The sequence below is a fragment of the Symphalangus syndactylus genome, chromosome 5 (genome assembly GCF_028878055.3).
Source record: "Symphalangus syndactylus isolate Jambi chromosome 5, NHGRI_mSymSyn1-v2.1_pri, whole genome shotgun sequence".
Taxonomy (NCBI): Eukaryota; Metazoa; Chordata; class Mammalia; order Primates; family Hylobatidae; genus Symphalangus; species Symphalangus syndactylus.
Window position 1 is genome coordinate 58,964,383 of NC_072427.2, and position 21,403 is coordinate 58,985,785.

The 21,403-nt window shown below is 39.5% G+C and overlaps 2 protein-coding genes across 2 annotated transcripts in view; one reads left to right on the plus strand and one right to left on the minus strand.

Annotated features, from left to right (window-relative positions):
• The window catches only part of AVEN (apoptosis and caspase activation inhibitor), a 182,158-nt gene that overhangs the window by 87,982 nt on the left and 72,773 nt on the right, over positions 1–21,403 (minus strand). The gene's annotated exons all lie outside the window — the stretch shown is intronic.
• The window catches only part of CHRM5 (cholinergic receptor muscarinic 5), a 103,462-nt gene continuing 101,886 nt past the window's right edge, over positions 19,828–21,403 (plus strand). The window contains exon 1 of the mRNA XM_063639069.1: positions 19,828–20,561. The gene's annotated coding sequence lies outside the window, so the exon portion shown is untranslated. The remainder of the gene's footprint in view (positions 20,562–21,403) is intronic.

Here is a 21,403-nt window from a genome sequence, read left to right on the forward strand (position 1 = left end):
AGAGAGGGTGGGAGGAAGGGGAGAGGAGGGAAGAGGAGAGCGGGGTGAGGAAGAAAACAAACCCACAAGGGTGAACTTATGAGAGGTGGCAGGAGACTTCAGCCAAGGCCAGATCTTGAAAAGCCTGTGTAGCATTCCTATGCGCAGCACCAAAACCTTTATAAAGGCCTGTGCATGGGAGGGAGGTCAAGTATTTTTTAGTTTCTCAGGCTATACTTCCTTCAAAACATTCCTCACAGTATTTCTAAAATAATTTATTAACAATTAATAGTTTGACCATGTCAATTTAATACTTCTAGACATTATTCCCAGAACCAAAAAGTCTAAACCAGCCTTCAAAAATTCCTTCATTTCACACACCGGGGCCTGTCGTGGGGTGAGGGGAGGGGGGAGGGATAGCATTAGGAGATATATCTCATGTAAATGACGAGTTAATGGGTGCAGCACACCAACACGGCACATGTATACATATGTAACAAACCTGGACATTGTGCACATGTACCCTAGAACTTAAAGTATAATAAAAAAATGCAATTTATTAGCCATCCAAAATAAAAAAATTCCTTCTTTCATTCCCCTTTCCCTCCTCTAACAAATCTCATTATACCTTAGCCCACACTCTTCCATTTTCATCAAACCTGTCTCCTTGAAGGCAAACAAATAAGGTAGAAGATGGAGGTAAAGGCTACTTTCTAAGTTACAGAACCATGTCTATTAACACAACATCACACACATAATGAATATAAAATAATGATAAGAAGAAATTGTTTAGGAAAGACCATACTAGCACAGAGGAAAGTTTGATAAATAGACTCAAAGTAAAAATGTATCTTTACTGAGAAGATGCTTCTATTTCTCAGAGAAATCACTCCCAACTCCATCTGGAAAGCTGGATAAGACCAAGGCCAAACATTAATTTGCTAAATACTTACCACACACAATGCACCATCCACACCCAAGTAAGCAGAGCTCTAGAGCTCAAAAATCCATTTGATTTCAATAGCAAGATGTATAGATTATTCAGGGTTTATGTGGTTGCAGTAACAAAAGATATATTTTAGAACAAAATTCGGTCTGGTCTAGCTTTAGAAATAAATCTGCACCAAGGTGGATATATAGATAACAGCAGCTCACAAATGGGTGGAAATGATATTATCTTCAATAGCAAGATAAGTCAGCCTGTCTTCCACATCAAAAAGGGAAAAAAAATCACTCCAGGTTCAAAGGTACAGATAGAGGGAGTTGGAGGAGGCAAAGCATTAGCAAAGAGAGCAATATACCAATATACCAAACCATTAGAAGATGACTCCTAAATCTATCCTACTTTATCTGTCTAGATAGATGCTTGCCCATAATTGGTACACCTGTAGTAACTTGGTTAGCAGGAAATGAGAAATTAAGTCTCATCCACTGTAATTTCAGTATTTCTTCCCTTTCTGAGTCAGATACCAACATACTCAATGGCAAAAAAATTACAATGATTCTCCAAAAAGATAGGAAACTGCATAAATAATGAAAGAGTATTACGTCTTTTTTAAAAACTGGCTCCCAAAACAACATAAATGAAAAAAACAGATATTAAATATGCATTTTTTTAATAACTACACAATTTTACCTAATCTTCTGAGATTGTTGAACTAGATGTGGAACTGAAACTATCCAACTGAGGAAAACAGCGTGGACAAGAATTTCTCAATCAACCAATAAGTATGTTTGAATGCCTAATAGGGCACAATAGGAAGACACCTACATATGCCCAAAACACCAAGTTGGACAGGTCATACACCCTTGTCCACAAGGGGCTAAAGAAAAAAAACAAACAAACACTTCATTTCAACAACACAGAGATCCCTAAGCATCCCAACATTTATATTAGAAAATAAGACTTTTCGGCCGGGCGCGGTGGCTCATGCTTGTAATCCCAGCACTTTGGGAGGCCAAGGCGGGAGGATCACGAGGTCAGGAGATCCAGACCACAGTGAAACCCCGTCTCCACTAAAAATAAAAATAAAAAAAATTAGCTGGGCATGGTGGCAGGCGCCTGTAGTCCCAGCTACTTGGAGAGGCTGAGGCAGGAGAATGGCGTGAACCCGGGAGGCGGAGCTTGCAGTGAGCCAAGATCACGCCACTGCACTCCAGCCTGGGTGACAGAGCAAGACTCCGTCTCAAAAAAAAAAAAAAAAAAAAAAAGAAAAGAAAATAAGACTTTTCATCTCAGGATACAAAATCAATGTGCAAAAATCACAAGCATTCTTATACACCAATAACAGACCAGAAAGCCAAATCATGAGTGAACTCCCATTCACAATTGCTACTAAGAGAATAAAATACCTACGAATACAACTTACAAGGGATGTGAAGGACCTCTTCAAGGAGAACTACAAACCACTGCTCAACAAAATAAAAGAGGACACACACAAGTGGAAGAACATTTCATGCTCATGGATAGAAAGAATCAATATCATGAAAATGACCATACTGCCCAAGGTAATTTATAGATTCAATGCCATCCCCATCAAGCTACCAATGACTTTCTTCACAGAATTAAAAAAAAAAACTACTTTAAAGTTCATACGGAACTAAAAAAGAGCCCACATTGCCAAGACAATTCTACGCAAAAAGAACAAAGCTGGAGGCATCAGGCTACCTGACTTCAAACTATACTACAAGGCTACAGTAACCAAAACAGCATGGTACTGGTACCAAAACAGAGATATAGACCAGGAACAGAACAGAGGCCTCAGAAATAACACCACACATCTACAACCATCTGATCTTTGACAAACCTGACAAAAACAAGCAATGGGGAAAGGATTCCCTATTTAATACATGGTGCTGGGAAAACTGGCTAGCCATATGTAGAAAGCTGAAACTGGATCCCTTCCTTATACCTTATACAAAAATTATTTCAAGATGGATTAAAGACTTAAATGTTAGACCTAAAACCATAAAAAGCCTAGAAGAAAACCTAGGCAATACCATTCAGGACATAAGCATGGGCAAGGACTTCATGACTAAAACACCAATAGCAATGGCAACAAAAGCCAAAACAGACAAATGGGATCTAATTAAACTAAAGAGCTTCTGCACAGCAAAAGAAACTACCATCAGAGTGAACAGGCAACCTACAGAATGGGAGAAAATTTTTGCAATTTACCTATCTGGCAAAGGGCTAATATCCAGAATCTACAAAGAACTTAAACTTTCAAGAACTTAAATTTTCAAGAAAAAATCAAACAACCCCATCAAAAAGTGGGCAAAGGATATGAACAGATACTTCTCAAAAGAAGACATTTATGCAGCCAACAGACACATGAAAAAATGCTCATCTACACTGGTCATCAGAGACATGCAAATCAAAACCACAATGAAATACCATCTCACACCAGTTAGTAAGGCAATCATTAAAAAGTCAGGAAACAACAGATGCTGGAGAGGATGTGGAGAAATAGGAATGCTTTTACACTGTTGGTGGGAGTGTAAACTAGTTCAACCATCATGGAAGACAGTGTGGCGATTCCTCAAGGATCTAGAACTAGAAATATCATTTGACCCAGCGATCCCATTACTGGGTATATACCCAAAGGATTATAAATCATGCTGCCATAAAGACACATGCACACATATGTTTATTGTGGCACTATTCACAATAGCAAAGACTTGGAATCAACCCAAATGTCCATCAATGATAAACTGGATTAAGAAAATGTGGCACATATACATCATGGAATACTATGCAGCCAGAAAAACGGATGACTTTATGTCCCTTGCAGGGACATGGATGAAGCTGGAAACCATCATTCTGAGCAAACTATCACAAGGACAGAAAATCAAACACCACATGTTCTCACCCATAGGAAGGAATTGAACAATGAGAACACTTGGACACAGGGAGGGGAACATCACACCCCGGGGCCTGTCGTGGGGTGGGGGGAGGGGGGAGGGATAGCATTAGGAGATATACCTAATGTAATGATGAGTTAATGGGTGCAGCACACCAACATGGCACATGTATACATATGTAACAAACCTGCACGATGTGCACATGTGCCCTAGAACTTAAAGTATAATAAATAAAAAAGACTTTTCAATCTGCATCTAGTCCCACAAACTCAACTCTTCTTAACTAAGATAAATAATGTCTGAGTTATCAATATCAACATTTTCTCAATCATTAGATTTTCCACCCAGAAAAGTCCCTGAAAGGGCCACCGGAAGGTACCAAATGGTTATCTTTCTACAGCTTTGCACTGGAGTGAGTACAAGACATTTTGGATAATGCCCATCTGTACAATAATTCAATATAAAATAAGCTTGCTTTTCAGATACCATAAAGAATACTATCTTTCTGACACCACAGTATTGTCTTTTTAAATTTTTTTAAATGTAATCTATAACCTTAACTGTAAGAAAATACTATACAATCTTTGTTGGTCAGTATTCAAAGTATTCTATTAGGTGTACTTTCTTCCCTTAATCTTTTGCCTTAGTGACTCACATTTGGGCATAGGGTTAAATTAAAAAAAAAAAATCTAGATAGCAACCAAACTGTGAGTGAGAAGGAAAATGTAAATCAAGTTAACTTGTTGGTTTGAACATGTAATTACATTCTTTTTTAGGAATGTAAGCAATCAAGAATATCATTAAATATTTGGTGCTCTATTTGCCCCAATATGTATAAATCTGCAGGTATAATCCACAATGTACAATGCTTAAAACTATATTGTACCACACAGAATTATAACATCCTAGACCAAAAGGTATCTCAAGCAGTTATCTATTAACCTCCAATACTAAACTAGTCAGGAAAAATGATAGTAACTTCATTTTAAAAAGCATTATGAATTTTAGAATTCTGAAAGTAAAATGAGTGATGAGGCAGAAGTCATAGGAAGATAAGAAATGTCGGGGGGATGGGAATTAAAAAGAAAGGCACCATTCTGTTAAATTACATGCATTACTTACTTTTCCAAAATTAAACACTAATAGTTAATCTCTCTCCTAATCAGTTACTTATGCTACCTACACCTTTGCAACCAAAGGGAGACACAGGCATGACTGCACATTTTTGTCCTAAGCATTCAGTGATGTAACGTAATTCACTGTAAGAGAAGCTACGAATAGCAATAAGCAGCTAAACCAGTAGAGATGTGTTTCATTTATTCAGCATCTTCAAATACAGTCTCCAAAAATTAAATTTGAGACAACCGAAGAATATATCTTTAAATTATAATTTGTTAAAGAGTGTTAAATTTTCATTCCATTAAAAATTCTATTTTAATGCTTTCTTAAATGGAAAATGCTGGGAATAATGTAACCTCTTGGGGTAAGTGACTCCCTTGGGCCGTTATCTTTAGGGCCGTCTGCCTACGTGGTGACCAGCATTTGTAGTTATTACGTGTAGCTATCTAGTGCCCCTGCTTCTCCCATGACACTAGAGCGCCAGCTGTCGCTCCTTGCTAAAGTCAACACACCTGCCCCTACATTAGCTCACCTGTCCTGCTCTAATGTGCTGACCCTACCTTTTCCATTTCCATCTCCCCGCTTCTCCAATTCCCCTCAACTTGAAATGCCCTTCTTCTCCAACACTGTGCATCCTCACCCTTGCCAGTGCAAAGTCTAATCAAACTTTCTGATCTCTGTCAATCTGATAACTGAAAATACGTATTTCAGTTTAATTAATCTGCATTTCTCCTATGAGTGCGTTGAGCATCTTTTCACATGTTTAAGAGCCATTTGCATTTCATTTTCTGTGAACAGTCTGCTCATAGCCTTTGCCCAGTTTTAACAGGCTTGTTAAAACACATTATGTATGTTGGAAACCAGTTCTCTGTAATGAGTCACTATCCTATCTCCCCAACCCACACACACATAATCATTTATCTTTTGGCCTTGGTTATGGTGGGTTTTACCGTGCAGAAATTCGTCACTTTTAGATAATCAGATTTAATAGCCCTGTATTTCTGAATTTTGTCCAATATTTTAAAACACCTTCCCTATTCTGACATTAGAAAAGAGTATGTTTGTGATTTGTCCTAATGTTTTTATTAAAGTTGTTGTTTTGCACTAAACTTTTTGGCACATGTTGACATCATCCTGATACGAGGTTTGAATCCCAATTTTTTTCCCAGATGGTGAACTCCACTTGGACCAACACCATTTTCCTGACAAATCCATCTTTTTCCCCAGTGATGTGAAATGCTCTGGAGTTTTTTTGGGTTTTTTGGTTTATGTCCTCATTGTCTGATATTTAGAACTTCTGGAAAAATAACATTCAGATAAACCAGGAGTAAGATAGTTTAGATTTAAGGCACTGCCTTGCACCCTCTTAAAATATAATAATTTGTTTTACCTGTGAGCTCCTCAGGAACGGTACTGGGAGCCATGTGCCTTTCTACGGCTAATACACGGTAAGTGCTTATTAACTGTTCTTTGAATGAATAATGAACTACATTTTTAAAATCTAAACAGATTTCAATTCTCTTAGGATTTGGAAGAGTTCCATGGTCACTGTTGATTAGCCATATGTATATCCCAAAGGGTAACACTGCCAAGCTTCCTTGTCCACTAGAGACCTTTCTTCTTTGACAAAAAGTCCTTCAATATAGTCGATGTCTAGGATCTTCACTAGAGTCAATAAAAATTTAATCACAATTCGACTACATTACAACCACTATGGAAAACTATTTTGGCAGTTTCTTATAAAATTAAGCATAAATTTACCCTAGGACCCAACAATCCTACTCCTAAGTATTTACCCAAGAGAAATGAAAACATATAACCACAAAAAGACTTGTATACTAATGTTCACGCAAGTTTTATTTGTAATATCCCAAAATTGAAACTGAATCAAATGTCTGTCAACAGGAGAACTGATAAACAAATTGTGATCTAGTCACATGATGGAATGCTAGTCAGCAGGTAAAAAGGAATAAACCCCATGCAACAACATAGGGGAATCTCAAAATCATTATATTGTATGAAAAAAAAAGCCAGACATAAGCAAATACTGAGTAATTCCATTTGTGCAGTCCAGGAAGAGGCAAACTAATCACAGTGCTAGAAATCAGAACTGTGATTGCCTGGGGAGAGAGGCAAAAAGGGCGAAGAGGGCCTTTCTGGAGTGGCAGTGGTATTTTATATCAGCAGTTTCCAAAGTGTGGTCCCTGAACCCAGTGGCACTTGGGAATTGTTAGTTGAATTCTCAGTCCTCACCCCAGATCTACTAAATCTGAAACTCTGAGTGGGAGTAGCAACTTATGGTCCATCAAGCCATCCAGGTGTTTCTGATGCACACTAAATATTGAGAACCACTATTCCATAACTTGTTTGTAGAAGTGGTTACACAGGTGTACATAAATTGTCAAAGCTTATCAAACTGTTAGGATTTGAGCATTTTATATGTAAATTATACCCCAAATTTTAAAATGTGGATGAACTTTTCAAAATATTATCTTTAACTAAATCTGTCTTCTCCTCCTGTTTTCCTTACATTGATAAATTGCAAAATAATTCACCTAGACGCTTGAATAAGAAAACTTCTTCTCACCATGCGCTGTGGCTCACGCCTGCAGTCCCAGCCCTTTGGGAGGCAGAAGTGGGTGGATCGCTTAAGGCCAGGAGTTCAAGACTGGCCTGGCCAACATGGCAAAACCCCATCTCTACTAAAAATACAAAAAAAAAAAAAAAAAATCAGACAGGCATGGCAGCACACATCTGTAATCCCAGCTACTCAGGTGGCTGAGGGAGGAGAATCACTTGAACTCAGGAGGCAGAGGTTGCAGTGAGCCCAGATCATGCCACTGCTCTCCAGCCTGGGCAAGAGAGTGAGACCCTATCTCAAAAAAAAAAAAAAAAAAAAAAAAAAGAAAAGAAAAAGAAAGAAAGAAAAAAGGAAAAAAAAAAAGAAAAATTTACACTTTTCCCCATACAGCCAATCACATCTGCTAAATTAACCTTTGAAACATGCCTCTTCTTCATTCCTAATCCTCCATTTATACTCTTTCTAATCCCACCATCCTAGTTCAACAGGCACCTTTATTTTACCTGGTCTGGTAGAATAGCATCCAGCTCTCATTTTCCAATTCATCCTCTAAACTGCTAGAGCTATTTCTCTATGCCATAGGTCTGCTCATGTCTTTTAGCTGCTTTTTTAAAGCTCACAGCTCCTCTCTATCTAGAGCATAAAATCTTCACTCCATAGTGGGGCACCAAAAACCTTTTGGTGACCTGCTTTCAGCCCATCCTATCCAGTCTCCTCTCAAGCCATTGGTCTCCTCAGACCTGGCACCACATCAACATCAGCAGGGTCAAGATTTTCCCAATATGCCAAGCATATGCTTGCCTCTGATTCTTCACTCAAGCTGCTTCTCACGTCTAAAATTCCATCTTCCCAACCTCCCTGCATGGTGCAATCCTAGCTACCCTTTAATATCCAGCTGAAACATCACCTCATTTGTGAAAGCTTCCTGTCATCAAACCCAAGGCAGAATTAATTACTCTCTTCTCTGACCTTACATTTTCCTACTAGATACAATGATTACCTGTTTATGCCATACTTTTTTAAATACAAATTTCAGTCTTCAAGGACCTGAACGTGCAGCAGTTTTAGGTAATCTCTTTCTATCACTTCCCTGCTTATGACCTTTCAATAGGTCCCTCTTGCCTACTAAACAAAGTTCAGATTCCTCAGCAGGAAGTCCATTCCAAGTCTACCTTCAGGCCCCTTAATGCCTCTTTAACCTCTCTCACTACTCCCTACACTTCAGTCACAGCCACAGCCCTCCAAGCACCACACTCTTGAACCCCCAGACTCTACCTAGGGGCAGAGGGAGGCTCCCTCCTCTCTCCACACCAGTGCCCACTCCCCAATCCCTCTAAAGACAGGTCATTAGGTTCAAGCACTAAGAATAAGCAACAAGGAAGGTCAGACACCAGGTGAACTGGAATGAGAACAAGGAAGGAAAAGAGGCAGAACTGATCCTTCTCTGCAAATGCTGGAGACATTATAATGAGTAAAGCATGGTGTCTACCCTGGAGAAACGTTTAGTGGAGATCAGAAAGACATATAAACCAATTTCTACAACACGGAATGTGACAACAGAATGAATCCTATTATAGCAGAAAGGATATATATCAAATACACAAAGAGACACATATGCAAAAAAATGAAAGGCATGTCATGGTGAGATTTAACCAAAAATCAAAAAGATCACTAAGCGGAAGATGCCACTGAACTCCAACATGTGTGCAGTAGTGTGTAACTACTAGATTCGTGTCGGATGACTTGCCTAAGGGTGAAAAGGCAAGGCAAGGGCCTTGTCAGATGACCCTTCAGAGCCTCAACTTCCTCTTTATAAAATAAGGGACCGTGATCAGATATGGAGGTTTCTTTTAGAAATAAAACACAAATTAACAAAAGCAGAATCCTACAAACCAGATATATGAACCTCTTTCAACACAGGGGGAGAGGAGAATGCCTTTTGGAGATTTAAGTATGAGGCAAAATCAAATTAATAAATAGAATTTTATATGTCACGTCTGTGAATGTGACACTGAATTTTAGGATCCTAAAAATTGCAGCTTATAATGGAACTGCTGACACAACCTCAACCATAGCAGCAAATGCACTACGACAATCAGGTTGTTATGGCAACTAGAATACTTAGGTTAAAACGAGGAAGAGAGTCTGTGTCTCGTGTGTGTGTGTGTGTGTGTGTGTGTGTGAGAGAGAGAGAGACAGAGATTTTGTTGCCACTTCCACTAGAAATATTTTTTAAATGTTTTATATTTAATCTCAGAACTACATTCATCACTTAGCACATAAGTATCTTATTAATGCTTTGGGATTAAAAAAATGAACTTCTTAAAAAATAAAAATAAAATGAACTCTTTTTAAGGGGTTCAAAGAGCACCTAACCAATGTCTACAGCTGACACAGCTTAACATACCTCCCTGACATCTCCAGATTAAACCAGCTATTTCCTCCTTCATGTGAGCCCCATTTATCTTCTGTTCTATAGCTACTTGAGTATAACATAAAGATAACATTATTCCTTGATATGCTTGTCTTCCCCAGTCCATTCAGCTGCTTGGGAGGAGAGTTTATCCCTTAGTCATGCTCACATATCCAGTGTCTAGAACAATGCACGTTTTAGGTGCTAAACTGTTTGTTGAACTGAGGACTAAAGTATCAATCTTATCAATTTTAAATATGAAGTCTTTACAGAAATAATGTAACTATTTTTACCTTATCAAATGTATTTCTGGTAAAAATATTTCTTTTTCTTTTTCTTTTCTTTTGAGACAGGGTCTTGCTCTGTTGTCCAGGCTGGAGTGCAGCAGTGAGAACTTGGCTCACTGAAGTCCTGACCTCCTGGGTTCAAGCGATCCTCCTGCCTCAGCCTCCCGAGTAGCTGGGATTACAGGTACACACCACCATGCCTGGCCAATTTTTGTTTTGTTTTGTTTTGTTTTTGTTTTTTTGAGACGGAGTCTTGCTCTGTCGCCCAGGCTGGAGTGCAGTGGCGCAATCTCGGCTCACTGCAAGCTCCACCTCCCGGGTTCACGCCATTCTCCTGCCTCAGCCTCCCAAGTAGCTGGGACTACAGGTGCCTGCCACCACACCCGGCTAATTTTTTGTATTTTTAGTAGAGACGGGGTTTCACCATGTTAGCCAGGATGGTCTCGATCTCCTGACCTCGTGATCTGCCTGCCTCAGCCTCCCAAAGTGCTGGGATTACAGGCGTGAGCCACCACGCCCGGCCGCCTGGCCAATTTTTTGATATTATATAGAGACAGAGTCTCACTATGTTTCCCAGGCTGGTCTCGAACTCCTGGGCTCAAGCAATTCTCCTGCCTCGGCCTCCTAAATCTCACACCTACTGGGATTAGAGGCATGAGCCACCATGGCCAGCCATAAAATATATTTCATTTCTCATTATGCATAAGAATTTCTCTTATTAGAGAAACCAATAAGTAAATGGTATGTCTCATAGGAGGAATTATTGGCTAGAATTTTGATTCTTAGGGTTCTACTGTTCTAACATATTGACTGTTAACTAGTTACAAGATCTGCACCCTTGGGTGAATGACAACCTCTGAGATGCTCAGCATTCTCATCTAGAAAATGAAGTGTCTGCGCTGGGCGCGGTGGCTCATGCCTGTAATTCCAACACTTCGGGAGGCCGAGGCAGGCGAATCACGAGGTCAGGAGATCGAGACCATCCTGGCTAACACAGTGAAACCCTGTCTCTACTAAAAATACAAAAAAATTAGCCGGGCGTGGTGGCGGGCGCCTGTAGTCCCAGCTACTTGGGAGGCTGAGGCAGGAGAATGGCGTGAACCCGGGAGGCGGAGCTTGCAGTGAGCTGAGATTGCGCCACTGCACTCCAGCCTGGGCGACAGAGCGAGACTCTGTCTCAAAAAAAAAAAAAAAAAAAAGAAAGAAAATGAAGTGTCTGATCATCTGAGAAGAGTGTGTTCCTATGAACGAGTATAACCAAGAAATCTTTTTAGAAAATTAAGGAAATGTTCCATATCAAAAATCATTTATAGATGATTTTACAGAAATTATTTTCAACCAGCTTTGGGGGGGCAGAGTACAGCATATTTATTCCTAGAGTGGCTATATCCAACCACACCCCACACAGAAAGATTGATTCATTAATTCCTATCTCACTGAAATACTTGCATGGAGAGAAGTTACGATTGGTAAGTGTTACATGTAAGTGGCAGAGACAGGAAAAAACAAGTTAAGGTTAAAAACCATCATGAAAAACAAAGGAATGGGGGAAAAAAGGAACTATTTACAAAAATAACATGTAACAGTGTATTGCTTCTCACATATGTCAATTGTAAAGTATTCCTTCACATGCCTCAAGTATTTCAGAAGGTAAGAATTACCAGATCCACAGCCCATCTTGTTCAATATTCTCTCTCTTGATTTCCCTTTCCCAAACCTGTTCCTCATCCAGCTTCCCCAATTTTCAGCATATTGCATCTCCAGCCACAGTTACTCAAGCCAGAGTTCTCAGGGTCATTCTCAATACTTCTCTCCCCATCATACCTAGATACCTAATTCATCAGCAAACTATCATTTATACCTCCATATATTCCTGTAATCTGTCCCCTTCTTTCCATCTATTATTACCTTAGTCTAAGGAATCATCGTATTTTCCCTGGATCATCATCATAACCTCCTGCTATTTCCTAAATTTTTTAACATGCCACATCAGACTCAAATCCTTTAAAAACATAACAAATCACTAAATTTCCCTGCATAAAATCTGTCTATAATTCCCCCCTTATCTTCTGCATATCATACAATTATGATCAAGATCATTTTCATTTATTCATGTTCCCACTAAAATGTGTATGTTGCCAGGCATGAAGGCACATACATGTAGTCTCAGCTACTCAGGAGGCTGAGGCAGGAGAATGGCGTGAACCCAGGAAGCGGAGCTTGCAGTGAGCCAAGATCGCGCCAGTGCACTCCAGCCTGGGCGACGGAGCGAGACTCGGTCTCAAAAAAAAAAAAAATTCTCATATAGAAGTATAATAATTAAGCAGATAATGACTAAATCAAAATTATGGCCTTCCTAACATGAGATAACTGAAGAGAACAACTCCTAACAGTTAGATGCCTGTATGAGAAGGAAAAGAGCACTAAAATTTATTGTGTAAAATGGGTGGCAGGACTAAATTATCTCTACAGTCCCTTCCAGCAGTAAAATTAAATTAAATTCCATAATAATTATGACAACTGTTGACATCTACTAAGCATCTGCCCTCTCTGTGCCAGGCACTGTGCTAGGTGCTTTGCATGGGTTACTCAGAATACGTCCTTAAGACTGTTACTATGAGATACCTGTCTATTTATTTATTTATTTATTTATTTATTTTTAGGTTTTTTTTGCACACAAAACAATAAACATTTTCTAAAAATACATACAAACAAAAAGATGCATATCAAACATATTAGGAAGGTTGCACATGAGAAGACAGGGAATAGAAATGGGGGGTGGGAATTAAAGAAAATAAATGAGAGAGGGACTTTGTATGGATCAATGATAATAACTCAATCCTCTATTTGACAAAGAAGAAGGAGAAGAAAGAGGAAGAAAAAGAAAGTGGGATAAAGGATCAGAAAGGGAGGAAAATAGAGAAAATTAGAGTACGACTCCAGGGTAGACCTGTTTTGTTGTCACTGGGTTGGTTGGTTGGTTTGTCTGTTGTATTTTTCATATGTTTCGCCATGTTGGCCAGACTGGTGTCGAACTCCTAGCCTCAAGTGATCAACCCGCCTCGGCCTCCCAGAGTGCTGGGACCACAGGCGTGAGCCACCACGTCCAGCCCCCACATTGCGTCTGGCCTCCGTGGTAGACCTCCCAGACGGGGGGCGGCCAGGCAGAGGCGCTCCCCACATCCCAGATGGGGCGGCAGGGCAGAGGTGCTCCTCACTTCCCAGACGGGGCGGCCGGGCAGAGACGCTCCTCACCTCTTCCCAGACGGGTGGCCGGGCAGAGGCGCTCCTCACCTCCCAGACGGGACGGCGGCCGGGCAGAGGCGCTCCCCACATCCCAGATGATGGGCGGCCAGGCAGAGATGCTCCTCACTTCCTAGACGGGGTGGTGGCCGGGCAGAGGCGCTCCTCACATCCCAGACGGGGCAGCCGGGCAGAGGCGCTCCTCACATCCCAGAGGATGGGCGGCCAGGCAGAGACGCTCCTCACTTCCTAGACGGGGTGGTGGCTGGGCAGAGGCGCTCCTCACATCCCAGACGGGGCAGCCGGGCAGAGGCGCTCCTCACATCCCAGAGGATGGGCGGCCAGGCAGAGATGCTCCCCACCTCCCTGACGGGGCGGCCGGCAGAGGCTGCAATCTCAGCACCCTGGGAGGCCAAGGCAGGCGGCTGGGAGGCGGAGGCTGCAGCGAGCCAAGACTACGCCACCACACTCCAGCCCGGGCAACACCGAGCACCGAGTGAGCGAGACCCCGTCTGCAGTCCCAGCACCTCGGGAGGCCGAGGTGGGCAGACCACTCAAGGTCAGGAGCTGGAAACCAGCCTGGCCAACATGGCGAAACCGCGCCTCCAGCCAAAGGAGAAAAACCAGGGAGGGGTGGTGGCGCGCGCCCGCAATCCCAGGCAGGCTGCAGGCCGAGGGAGGAGAATCAGGGGAGCCGGAGGCAGGGAGTCTGCAGCAAGCAGAGTACAGTCTAGCCTGGGCAACAGAGGGAAGAAAAGAAAGGGAGGGAGGAAGGGAAGAGAGGGAGGGAGGGACGGATGGAAGGAAGGAAGGAAGGAAGGAAGGAAGGAAGGAAGGAAGGAAGGAAGGAAGGAAAGAAGGAAGGAAACCTGTCTATTTAAACACCCCTAACAGACAAGGGATCCAAGAGGAAGGCAGATCCTTTAAAATTTCTCTGATATAAAGCAAAACGGAAATGGAAGGTCTAAAATCTCTGTGGGATCTGCCTTGTTCACTGAGACAGGCAGTGGCTGGCTTTTGTATGAAGTGCTTCCCTAAAGATCAGATGCCAGAGCTGCTGAGAAGGGTATCAGAAGGTAAAAAACCAGGACCCAGCCGGGCACGGCGGCTCACGCCTATAATCCTAGCACTTTGGGAAGCCGAGGCAGGCGGATCACTTGAGGTCAGGAGTTTGAGACCAGTCTGGCCAACATGGTGAAACCCCGTCTATACTAAAAGTACAAAAATTAGCCAGGCATGGTGGCAGGCGCCTGTAATCCCAGCTACTTAGGAGGCTGAAGCAGGAGAATTGCTTGAACCCGGGAGGCAGAGGTTGCAGTGAGCCGAGATCGCACCACTGCATTCCAGCCTGGGAGACAGAGCGAGACTCTGTCTCAAAAAAAAAAAAGAAAAAGAAAAAGAAAACGAACAAACAAAAAAACCCCAGAGCCCATCCAAATAATCCTATTTGCCCCCAGAGAATGGCTCCTTGCCAGATTGATGCAGTATCAGGGCTCATCAAGAAAGCAGGAGTGATCTCGCTACAGAGAGTATTAGTGGGGCATTCACAAACTTAGAAACCTAAAGGTCTCCAGTCATTAGGATCTAAAAGGATGTGATGTGGGTGTGCCTAACATAACATCTTGTGACCACACGTTTCAAATGTTAGTGTCCCCACTGGCCTACAGGGTTCTTAGGGTCTAAGTACTTACTTTAAAAAAAAAAAAAAAAGTCTACCCCCAGGACATAGCATAGTTCTAGAATCTGGAATATAAGAAGCATTTCACAAATACTTAATGAGGAATATTAGTACCCAATCTCCCCCCGAACATATCTGTTCCACTTACTAGGGTATGGTTGTAAAATCAGAGCTTTCTAAAGTGTGGTCTGGAGACCTCTAGTGGTTGTCTGCAGTTCAGTATAAGGTCAAAATCTTAAGGATGACAAATTAGGAAAGAGCCAAATATCAGGTCACAGGTTAAGGCCTGAGATGAGTGAACAAAGTGGGTGCTATGGTAGAGGAATAAGCAAAAGAAGTTTAAAAATGAAAGATTTGTTTAAAGTGTCTAAATTAAAAGATAAAAATGCAATCTTTTTTTCTCCAACAAACTGATGCCAAAAGAAAAAAAATGCAATCATTTTACCCGAATGTAATACATATGAAGACAGCAACTGTTTCCTAATAATCAACTGCATTGCAAAGTACAGCAAATCTAGTTCATATCCCCCTCATACCACTACTTAGTTTTTAAAAAAAATTTAATAGAACATAAATGACTAGTATTTTAAAACACATTGCTATTTGAGAGGCCATAATACAATTTTGGAATGAAAAAAAATCACCCTTTATAAATTCAAGACATAGAAAACAAGAAGAACACATTCCCTATATATTAAAGACAGTCAACTCTCCAGGTTATCTAAGATCTCCAAGAAACTGCAGATCTCATTTTTGTAGAATGTTAGTTATGCTGGAGAGACGCCACTCTTTCAACATTATACTGGGAGGCTCACGCTTAAGTGGAATGATCGTTATTCTCAGTAGGCAATCTTACTGGACTTTAAAACCACCTAGGCTGGGTTCATACCACAGTTCAACATCTTAATAACAGGGTAAACTTGAACAAGTTACTTAACCTTTGTGTACCTCAGTTTCCTTCTTTATAGAAGATGAATGATAACAGTCTGCCTCAGAGCTGTTAAAAGTAAATGCATTATAAATCCAAAGAACCAAGTGCACTGGTCTTGTACCTAGTAAGGAGTCAATAAATGTTTATTATTACAATTAATGTGCTAAAAATGGCATGGCATGACTCACGAAAGTCAACAAAGATTTGATTTCTTCAACAAGAATTTAAAAGCATATTTATTTTAGAAACAGCTTCCGTAAGTCCACAATACTCTCTTGAAATGCAACTTTTTCTCTTCGTTTATTAACTGAAAAATAATCACACTCAATTGAGATTATAAATATTGAAATGCCCTAAAAGTAAGCCGTTGCCATGGAAGAAATCATTAACCACAAATCCTACTCATTTAAAAACTGGAGAGCATAAAGGAGAGATTTTTTTCTTTATAAAAGTATTTATAATTTTGTAAAGAGCTATGAAAGTAACTCTAGGTATGGACCAAATGTTCTAGCAAAAAAGGACCTTGTAAAAGAAAAAATCATTTATCTTATACATAAATTCATTTGAAAGTCTATGATGCTTCTGAAGTTGTTTAGCCAACTTTACAGTGGGCAATGGGAGAGTTTAGTTTAAATATGAGAATACATAGAGTTGTAAAAAGAGAGATGAGAATTGAGACATCTGAACAAAAGAAAAATGTGCTTTATTATATGTATGAAAGAAAACATAAAAGTCCATATCCCTAAGACTTTCCTCCTCCTCCTCATATTTAGGGTGGAAAAACAAGCCATCCACCCAACTAGCTACTCAACCTATTAGATCTCTGAACAATACAATTCATGTAGACAACTCCTTGCTTCAAAGCAGAAAGTTCATCCCGTAGAAAGTAAAAATAAATACAGCTTTTTATTAAAAAAAAAAAAAAAAAGAACAACATCAGGAAGACCAAGAGCAAAGCCTTGGAGAAAATTACTTTCCACAATGGCTGAAGTATAATTTGGAACTCTATAGGTCAGTACTTAAGTCAATATTTTTCTATTAATTCAGTTTATAGCTAAAGTACTGAGAGATAATGATATGAAATATTTGCACCCAAAATACATTCATAATCTATTATTCCAATTCCCTCTATAACCACTTTTTCACCCACCCTACAAAGTTCTCCAGCAGAACCTGCATATTTGCGAAGTGTTCTCCTATGTTGACATTGTATTATAAATGACCAAGAAAAATTTCAGAGACAACCTGGAAAGAGAATGGAAGCATTTTTGCTCACCTTTTCCCATTCGGCTTATCTATATTAAATGGTGATGATCAGCAACTATTTACTAAGCTTTCAAAAAGTGATTGGCACATATAGTCCTTGTTCAGCAAGATTTAAAGGACAAGGCATAATTTGAGAACATAAAGTGTAACACAAAGCTCCCAAATGTTCATGCCATAACATGACATATGACAAGAGATACTCAAAAGTGAGCACCTTGGGAGAGAGGTATTCTATTGCCCTCCATAAAAAGTGGGAGCACGGTCCTCAGCAGTGGCTTTGAGCTTAGATGGAAACAGAAAATTATAACTTCCATCTATACCTCTTTAATGGCTCCCCACATTCACCACCCCCATTCTCTTTCATCCAGTCAATTTGAAAGATGAGATGAGATAAGAGTAAGAAGAGAGAGAGAACCTGAATGAGAATGAATTTCGACAGGTGAGGGTGCAGCACACAAGTTATTTTCAGGACCTCATGCTATTCTATTCTTGGAAAAGTTAAGTGGACAGCCAAATGTTATGCTTTACCAGAAAGGAGCTAGGAGTTCAAACTTCACAGAAAAATTAAAATTCATTGGGAAAAAACCTTGATGTTAATGAAAAACATATATAATATTATAGCCATCGATCCTCATAAACACAATGGCCCCATTTGATAGATTTTTACTTCTCTCATTTTGGATCTCCACTGAACTCTAAGTCACATTCAATCATTGAAATGGCTTAATAATCAGTGGCTTAAAACTTGGGGTATTTATTATAGAAGTGACCAGTATATAATGACCAATCATTACCATATGAAATTACAACCTTTTCAGTATCATGCAATGTTAAGTGGGAAAAGTTCAAGAAAATATTCTAAAGATATGTTCTCTTGCATAAATATTCCTATTACAAATGTGTGTCAAAGACCACTACAAAACTAAAATTTACTTCTTTCTCATACATGTTCATCTAAGTCAGTGTTTAAAATTCTGTTGGCTAACAATTAAATTGTATACTTTGTCTGGATTCCCACTCAGAAAAAACCTACATAAAGACATAGTTTCTGAGACACAGGAATTTAAAATGAACTGGATATTATATGACTGCAGAGGATTACAGCCAATGTGTTAGGTGTGATAATGGCACAGGGTCATGTGCAAAAGTGTCCATACTTTAAAAATATACATACTAGGCCGGGCGCGGTGGCTCACGCCTGTAATCCCAGCACTTTGGGAGGCTGAGGCGGGCGGATTACGAGGTCAGGAGATCGAGACCATCCTGGCTAACACGGTGAAACCCCGTCTCTACTAAAAATACAAAAAATTAGCCGGGCGAGGTGGCAGGCGCCTGTAGTCCCAGCTACAAAGGAGGCTGAGGCAGGAGAATGGTGTGAACCCCGGGGGGCGGAGCCTGCAGTGAGCCGAGATCGCGCCACTGCACTCCAGCCTGGGTGAAAGAGCGAGACTCCGTCTCAAAAAAAAAAAAAAAAAAAAAAAAAAAAAATATATATATATATATATATATATATATACTAAAGTACGAATAGGTGAAATGAGATTTGCTTTAAAATATTTTAGCAAAGAACTTGACAGTTATTAAATCTGGGTAATGAGTTTCTGGAGGTTCGTGTATTATTTTTGTATTATTTTTCAGAGTTTTGTGTAAGTTTGAAATGTTCCATAATAATTTTTTAAAGATTTAAAAACATATTGTCTAGATACACTCATAAAGAACTCAGGCAGGGAAAAAAACGTTTAAATTTAAAATTTAAATTTTAAACTGAAGTGCAGTTTTAAAAATTTGAATTTTAAATTTAAAAACAAGTACAAAAATTATGAAATTGACATTTAAAAATCTATTCTTTTATACGGCTAATCTGGATTTCATCTAACTTAAGAAAAAGCTTTAATGAAGACCCTGTTAAAAGTTTGTATCAAATGAGGACTTATAATGCTTTACTCCAGAGCAACAAAATGCATATGCCCAAAAGATGTATAAAAACAGGCATACATTTAGAAAAAAAAAAAAGCAGCCTTTTCTCTGCTACAAATGTTTAAAACTCAGAGTATACTCTATCTCAAAGACTTTTAAAAATTATTTTCCATCATTAGGGAAAACCATATGAGAAAATAACTCAGCAACATGTCTGTGAATAATGCCTAGCAAAGCTTTAAAAAAAAAAAAAAAAGCTTCTAGCCAAAAAGACTAACAGGAAAAAAATGAACATTTTCAAAAGCATTTTGGAACCTTATTCCAGCTACCTCCATGCTAAGCCCTCTTTTCCTCCCAAAATACGTCACTTAACTGTCTGTCAAATAACTCTTGCCCATTCTACCTGATCACACTCTGAAGCTGCAGCTTTTCCTGGATTCGCTTCTCAATGACAAGCTGTTCAAACAGAGAACACCCATCAAAACGAATATCATCATCTGCTCCTTTCTTTCTTCCTTTCAGGATATACTGCTGTCCAGCAGCGGAAGTAATTAATGAGTTTCTTATGTATGGCAGCGTCATCCCATCAGTTTGCTGTCTGGTTTGAATAGCTCCTATCAGCTCTTCATTCATGCCAAGTACGCTCACCGTCCAGAGACATGATAAAGCCGTACTTCCTTTTGGATTTTTACCTCACTATTCAAAAAACAGTGTACCAGAAGCATAGGTTACAAAGCATGAGGAGGACAGAAGAAATGCCTGCATCTTCTACAGAAAGGAAGCTGATGGACTGAAAAGTTGGTATGGAGAAAGGAAAGCAAGAGAGTGCAAGAACATCCATGCTTCTAGTCCAGATAATGTTTTTTAAAGCAGCTTGATTTGGAAGCGTGTGTAATTCTGAAATACGAACAAGCAGAACTTTTCCAGGGGGTAAAATGCATATAGGAACAACCAGGATTTCTCATTGCTGAAGCATTCAATGAATCTTTAATAAGTTCTCAACACTCAAATTGTTTGTGGTCAGATCAACTGCTGTTATCAGATAAAGGCAAAACTCACCCTTCTGGTTCTATAATCCTATTCAAATGGAGTCTTCGTCTACCGCATACTATCCTAACTAATGCTACAGGATTATCAGGAATACAGATATAAAGACACTGCAAGAAATAAAACACTGGCAAAATAAAACATGAAAGGAAAAATAGAGAAGGCATTTCAGGTCTCGAAGCTTACTATTTCCGGCCAGAGTTCAAATTACTGAGCTTCAAACAAACCACTGCCAGGTAAGATTTAATTTTATAACCTTAATTTATATCTTGTCTACTGAAATTAAATCTGCTCGTGCTGTGAATGAGATAGTGGATTTGAATTTCTTGCAACCCTTCCTTAAGCTTTTGCAGATTTAAGCTGAGGTAAACACTTGTTTTTACTTATGCTGCATAAACAAGTCACTCATAACTAGATAATAAAGCATCCAAAACTCTCATTCATTTTTCATTGAATTTCTCTCATCTTTGTCTTTATTTTATCCCAATTTTGTTTTATTTAATAGCTTCAAAAAAATGCATGAAGAGAGCCCTGAATGGTGCATAAGAGCCATTCACAGATAATGTTTACCAACAATATTCAAATGAACTTTGTTTCCCAGAGTACTTGATAAAACAAAGAAAAATTAATAAGCATTTTAAATATTTCTATTCATATAAAGTAACAAAAGCTCAATGACTGATTTCTATTGTTACGGAGAAAAAAAAGCTGTGATGTCATTTCATTCATACTAAAGAAAAATAATCTCTGCTAAATCGAGGGATAACACTCTTGTAGGATAGGGCTAATTTATCCTAAAGATACTAGATAGACATTTTTATAACAGACTAAATGAAGACATTTTTCTGATTTAACAAGAGGATAAAAAGATGAAAGATGTCTGGTACCTTAAAACCTCAAAAGCTCTGACTTAGGTCAGTGGTCCAAACTGTAAAATGCAAAGCACTAGTGAAGCCATCAAAGAATTTTAAAAGATACAGTGCCTTTTAGAAATTCCCTAGAAATCACTGCATAATGAGACTTCTAGAGTGACAATCTTATGTAAAAACAACAAAACGTTATCATTTAGCAGAAATCC